This window comes from Chanodichthys erythropterus, chromosome 11 (assembly GCF_024489055.1).
Source record: "Chanodichthys erythropterus isolate Z2021 chromosome 11, ASM2448905v1, whole genome shotgun sequence".
Lineage (NCBI taxonomy): Eukaryota > Metazoa > Chordata > Actinopteri > Cypriniformes > Xenocyprididae > Chanodichthys > Chanodichthys erythropterus.
The window spans coordinates 37,492,171-37,498,979 of record NC_090231.1 but is presented as its reverse complement, the minus strand read 5'-3'; the positions used below and the strand labels follow the sequence as shown (position 1 = coordinate 37,498,979).

At 35.6% G+C, this 6,809-nt stretch overlaps 1 pseudogene; it reads left to right on the top strand.

Annotated features, from left to right (window-relative positions):
* Positions 1-294: 294 nt before the first annotated feature.
* LOC137030730 (G2/M phase-specific E3 ubiquitin-protein ligase-like) lies at positions 295-6,520 on the top strand (annotated as a pseudogene).
* The last annotated feature ends 289 nt before the right edge of the window (positions 6,521-6,809 follow it).

Here is a 6,809-nt window from a genome sequence, read left to right as displayed (position 1 = left end):
AACTAAAAGAAACTGAAAGGAGATCATTCTCAAAAAGTAAAAAGAAATCAAGTAAAACAGTAAAGGTAAGCTAATCTTTTATTAAGTTAATGAAGTTGTCAGACAGAACAGTATTATTATTTGTATTCTGCCTTTTCTTTCCGATGGTCTAGATTTCTATTGGTATCATGAGCAAGACCAAGAATGGCTTCAAGCCCATGAGAGGAAAAACCTACCTCTACATGTTGATCCCCAGTGGTCATCTGAGCAACTTTTACAAGCTGCTGTGAAAAAACAAAAGATTTCAACCAAGACATGGAAGCTGGAGAATATGTCATGCTTTATCCAGATGGCTCTCAGATAAAAAATATCCCTGGGACTGACACACCTTTTACCATTGGACAATACAAAGAGGCCATTGGAAAGGCATATCAAAGGATTACTCTGTACATCAGTACTCTTGAGGATTTGTTGTCAAAGGGTAAGTATTAAAATACTATGCTTTATATATATTTTATGTGGATTTAAACTAAAAACAAAATAGTTTCTGTTACAAGTACTTTAAGTACTGAACATGTAATTTGAAATAGAGATTTAACACAATTTTTTGTGAGGTCATGAAGATGACTCCATTTCAGAAGATGAGGATGATGATGTTGTTGTTAGAGCGCAACCCAATATGTCACCTCTTTCTGACACAGTGGTAGGTACATCTGAGGAATTTAGGTGTTCAGCATGTCGGTGCTTACAGTACAGCTATAATGCATTAAAATCTACTGGACTTGTCAATCATTAGAAATAGCAAAGAATATACAGTGTTAAGGCTGTGAATGAGTTTAGATTATAATGTTTACACCTCACAGCTTTGGTCAAGTCCCGAAAGAAGTACACCAGAGCATAGACAGTGGTAAGTGAAATTTCTGCTGACACTTTTTTTGAGTGGGGGTTCAATCTTCAACTGGCTGGCGGCAGCAGCCACTGACAGGTCACATGACCTGGTGGCAGCTGCCAGTCTGATTCTGGCAGGTCACGTGACCTGCCAGTGGCGCTGGTGGCAGCTGCCAGTCTTGATTCTGGCAGGTCTGTCAGCGGTGGCTGGCAGAGTGTAACGCGTTCCTTATTTCTATCGTTGCATGAAAATACATAATTGTATTATTATTAATATAATCTTATGACTCTATTCTTTTGTATAATTCACGTTTTAGATGGGTTTAACTCAATTAAAGCAGTAAAATGACCGTGATCTCAACTGGTGGAAAATGACGCATAGCCCAGCCAGCCACTGCTGAGACGCGAGTATAACACGCTCTCTAATCACTCTCACTGCATCGAAATACATAATTTTATTATTATTAATATAATATTATGACTCTATTCTTTTGTATAATTTACGTTTTAGATGGGTTTATCTCAATTAAAGCAGTAAAATGACCGTGATCTCAACTGGTGGAAAATGACGCTCAGCCCAGCCAGCCACGAGACGCGAGTATAACGCGCTCTCTAATCACTTTCGCTGCATGGAAATACATAATTTTATTATTATTAATATAATATTATGTCTATATTGTTTTGTATGATTGACGTTTTAGATGGGTTTATCTCAATTAAAGCAGTAAAATGACCGTGATCTCAACTGGTGGAAAATGACGCTCAGCCCAGCCAGCCACTGCTGAGACGCGAGTATAACGCGCTCTCTAATCACTCTCCCTAATTTGTATGCATACTGCTAATAGTTGTGACGATTTTATGTTTTGTAATAACACGAGTTATGCAATAATATATAGCATAAAAATGGCAATTAAAACGTGAATTATTCTAATAATACGACCCTTTCTCAACATTAATCCTAAATCTGGATACAATAATTTTAGCGGCTGTGGGGAAGTTTAGGTCTCATTTCTTGATTTCATTTTAAAAAGGTGTGTTTGATGTAAACATTTAGATACATTGACTTTGTTCATTTCTTTTAAGGTCACGGGCAGCATAAGCAACATGACCACCTGTAAATCTGCTCATATTCTGAGAAAACTTGTTTCACAAATATGTTTCACATATTTACAATATTTGGAGGGGACTTGCATGTTTAAAAAGTTGTTGTTGAGTGTTAGCTTGTAAGTGTAAGATAAAAATTTTGTGGAATGCAGCAACTTTGATTTACCTAATTATTCATGCCTCTTTTTTTAATGTTAAAAATAATAAAATACATGTTTACATTTTTTAATGTTAATGTAAACAACAGGCGTTTGGGTAACATTTATTTGTCCATTTCTCATTAATTATATATATATATATATATATATATATATATATATATATATATATATATATATATATATATATATGGGAGGATGTACAGTTTGTACAGTATAAATAAAAATCATGAGTCCCAGTGCATGTGTGTATGAAATATGATACTCAAAAGTATGTGCATGTTTTTTGTTGTTGAGCATCATATTTATACATCAGGCTTTTATAGCTCAATTTTTTGAAAATCAATCATAATAGAATGTTCCCCGAAAGCATGCTGTGTTATAGTTGACACTTACATTAACACGAAAAAAGTAGTTTATTAGTAATAGTAATTTTTAGCATTAAACATTGTGTATAAATATGAATAATCAAGTTGCTTCAGTACAGTACATTTTTGCCTTACACTTCATATGTAGGCTATGAACTGTCAATCAGAGGACAGAAAGCATTAAGTAGATTGTATATATATTTGAGGTAAACCCATCTGAAACGCCAACCATACAACAGAATATAGTCATAAGATTAGCTGTATTAATAATAATAAAATTATGTATTTCCATGCAGCGAGAGTGATTAGAGAGCGCGTTATAATCGCGTCTCAGCAGTGGCTGGCTGGGCTGAGCGTCATTTTCCACCAGTTGAGATCACGGTCATTTTACTGCTTTAATTGAGATAAACCCATCTAAAACGTGAATTATACAAAAGAATAGAGTCATAATATTATATTAATAAAAATAAAATTATGTATTTCGATGCAGTGAGAGTGATTAGAGAGCGTGTTATACTCGCGTCTCAGCAGTGGCTGGCTGGGCTATGCGTCATTTTCCACCAGTTGAGATCACGGTCATTTTACTGCTTTAATTGAGATAAACCCATCTAAAACGTGAATTATACAAAAGAATAAAGTCATAATTTTATATTATTAATAATACAATTATGTATTTTCATGCAGCGACAGAGATATAGGGAACGTGTTATACTCTGCCAGCCACCAGAACCTCTGACAGACCTGCCATAATCAGACTGGCAGCTGCCACCAGCGCCAATGGCAGGTCACGTGACCAGCCAGAACCAGACTGGCAGCTGCCACCAGGTCACGTGACCTGTCAGTGGCTGCTACCGCCAGCCAGCTGAAGATTGAACCCCTACTGCTTTTTTTTGGTCCCTGTGCCAGCTATATGAATGTATAACATTTTATGTTATTTACAACACAATGATAATCTACTAATTTAATAATTTGTTATAGGTCAGCCACAACATCTGTGGCATCAACATCCCAGTCATCTAATAAGCATGTATGTCATATTCTGTAATGTAAATTCACCAGAATGTGTTCATTTTTCTGGTTAATTCTGTGATTATTATTCTAAGTTCTTATTGTGCTGTGTGGTTTTGTCTGTGTTACAGGCCAAGAGTGCAGCAAGACCTAAACATACAACTACCTCAGTGGGTGAACCTAAGTCATGTGACTTCTACAGGTAAGTCACAAGGCATAATTTTACATAATATTTCACTGGATTTGAAATAAAACTATTAAACCTACAAGATTAAACTATTAAAAAGATCTGGAATACAGATACAACAACAAAACATCTGTTTCAGAATACTTTCTGGATCAACTGTTATTGTTCTCCCTTCCACAGTGCATATACCCATATCTATGCACCCATCACCATTGACAGCAGTTCCTCAGATCTTGAGGAAGTAGAGAAACTGTCAGAGAAAGACAGGTAATATGAGCACTTGTTCTAATTTACAAAAATCTGCCAAGCTGTTTCTCCTGTTATCTAGAAGAATGATTTTATGATTTTTTTATTTTTTATTTTTTTTATTCCTAAAGTTGTGAGGTCCAAATTGTGTTTATTATTTCTGAGAAGTGTGGAATGGCTTACTCATTTTTTGTTTTGTTTTTTTCCAGTGATGGACATGATGGGCTGACAGCTGCAGACATAGTGTCAAATCTGGCACAAAGTCTTAAAAAAACATCCTGTTGCAGATTTAACATTAACCGGGCAAATGTCTGGGATGGTGCCTTAAGAGGTTTCAGGCGATCCTCATTTGATCCCACCTACAGCTTGATGGTGAAATTCACAGACGATGCCGGTATGACTGAAGAGGCCTTGGACAGCGGGGGGCCAACTCGAGAATTTCTGACTCTTTTGATGAACACCATCAAAACGAGGAGGATATTTGAAGGCAAAGACAATGCCAAATATCTCTCCTTTGATAGCAAAGGTAATACTTTTATGACGTTTTTACAGTGTTGTAAATCATTGTGTCCTAACTTTTAAATATTGTCATTTTTAGCTGCAGAAGAAAATGAATACTTCAATATTGGACGGATGATTGCTGTGTCCATTGTTCATGGCGGTCCAGGGCCTCGATGTCTTTCGCCGAACTTTTTTCTTTACTTAATTGGTAAAGTAAAGACAATTGAAGCCCCAGTTGAGGACATTCATGACGAAGAGGTCAGAAAGGCCCTCGTTGAGGTAATTTGTTAAACTGGGATTACAAACAACTTCAAAAAATTTACTTTTATCAATTGACACAAAACTACCCACATTAATGTTATCTTAATTGCTGTACAAACCATATGTTTGACAAACTGTTTGACATGTTGTCTTAAATGTTATGATTGGTTATTTTTAGCCTGATATATTAATATCTGGTATCAAAAGGGTTAAAATTTCAGTTTGAGTTTAATTTAAAATCTCTCAAAATGTACATTTATTCAACAACAAAATCAGATTTTTTGGTGGCCATTACCAACCAAGGTCAATGAAATATAATTAGGCATGTTTAATATTCTTATCAGATCCTTTGATAATGATGTGCTACACCCAAACAAACCTTTGTGCACACAGGTACTGGAAGGTAGACCATAAATGATAATTATGTAACGTATGCCTAAATATGTACAATATAGAAATTAGTTACACAACCTGTCATTAGTATCTGTTTTAAATACCAGCCATTAAACAATTAATTAAAACAGCCATACTAATTTCTTTAAAAGTAACGGACTGTTAACTGTTACAATAATATTAATAATGATAATGATAATAATAAAAACATTTATTGTTTTTATTTTCCTCTAGATAGAGAATGCCGCATCACTGAGTGAACTCCAGGAGCTCACAGCAAAGTACTCAAGCATGCTACAGACAGCTGGCTGCTACAGATTCATGAGGACTCTGGAGGAAAAGAAAAAAGTGATCGATGATTACATTCAATGGTATTTCATCTATCGAAACCATGTTTCCATCCAGAGGTACAATATTATTCTTACTCTGTGGACTTTTAAAACAATGTTAAATAGTTTTATATTTTAACTTGAGTACTTTAATACTTTCAACACATTTTTCAAAGGCTAAATATTGTGGCTGAAGTAGTGTCACCTAATTTCTTGCTGTTAAAATGGAAAATCTGTGTCCCCGGTTTCACAGACAAGGCTTAAACTAGTCCCAGACTAAAATGCATATTTGAGCTGTTTTAACTGAAAGTAACTTGTACTGGCATATCTTAAAATATGTCAGTGCCATTGTTTTGTCTCAAGATGTGCACCAGTGATGTTTTTGTCTAGGGTGTTTATAAAAACTGCTTAAATGTCCTAATTAAACTAAGGCCTAATCCTGGCTTAATCTAAGCCCTGACGGTGAAACTGGCCCTATATCTTTCAGTAGTTGTTCACATAACCCCATTGTAGTAGTCACTTTTTGACATGGCACTTTTTTAGGTTCAAAGAGGGATTAGCAACACTTGATTTTGTCAATGCCTTGGAACAACATCCTTCACTCTTCTTCTCGACCATGTGCTACACTGAGACTAAGCTGACAGCTGATGCTACATCTTCCACGTGCAGTTCAGTCAGTCTGGTAGCACCAACCGTCAGGAGGAGGCCAGGGTGCTGAGCTACTGGCGAGATTATCTGCTCTACCTGGAAGGTATTATATATGTTAGAATAAGAAATGTGCAGAATTATCACTACAGCAAATGTATAAAGTACCAAAAAATAAAAAAAAACATGTCTAACATTCTTCTTTTGCTCCCCCTAGAAAAAGAGGCTAGTCCTTCCTTGGAAGACGTGCTTATGTTTGGGACTGGACTGAAAGAAGTTCCTCCTGCAGCAATACAGCCTCAGCCAAAGCTAGTTTTTCAAAAGAGCTCACGCTTTCCCATGGCAAATGTATGTACAAATACAATCAAAATTCCAATCTTACCCAGTTATGAAGAGTTTCAAGAAGCCATGGATTACGGCATGCAAAATTCCCCTGGGTTTGGTCTTCCTTGAAGCTAAACATCTTTCTCTGATATACTGTGGTTTATGTAAGAGTTTTATTGAAATGTTGCACATGTGCCAATTTGTTCTTTCCTATTTTAAGATGCAGGCATGTTTGTACAAGTAATGTTTTAAGCTACACTTATGTTATAGTTGAACATTTCAAGCCACTAAGTAAAAAAAAAAAAAAAGGAACACTCAGGTTAATATTTTTGATTGTACTGATATACTGGAGTTTTAAGGAAAAATAGCTTTTATTTTGAGAGACATTTTTGATCAAGGATCAGTATCCTTGACATGT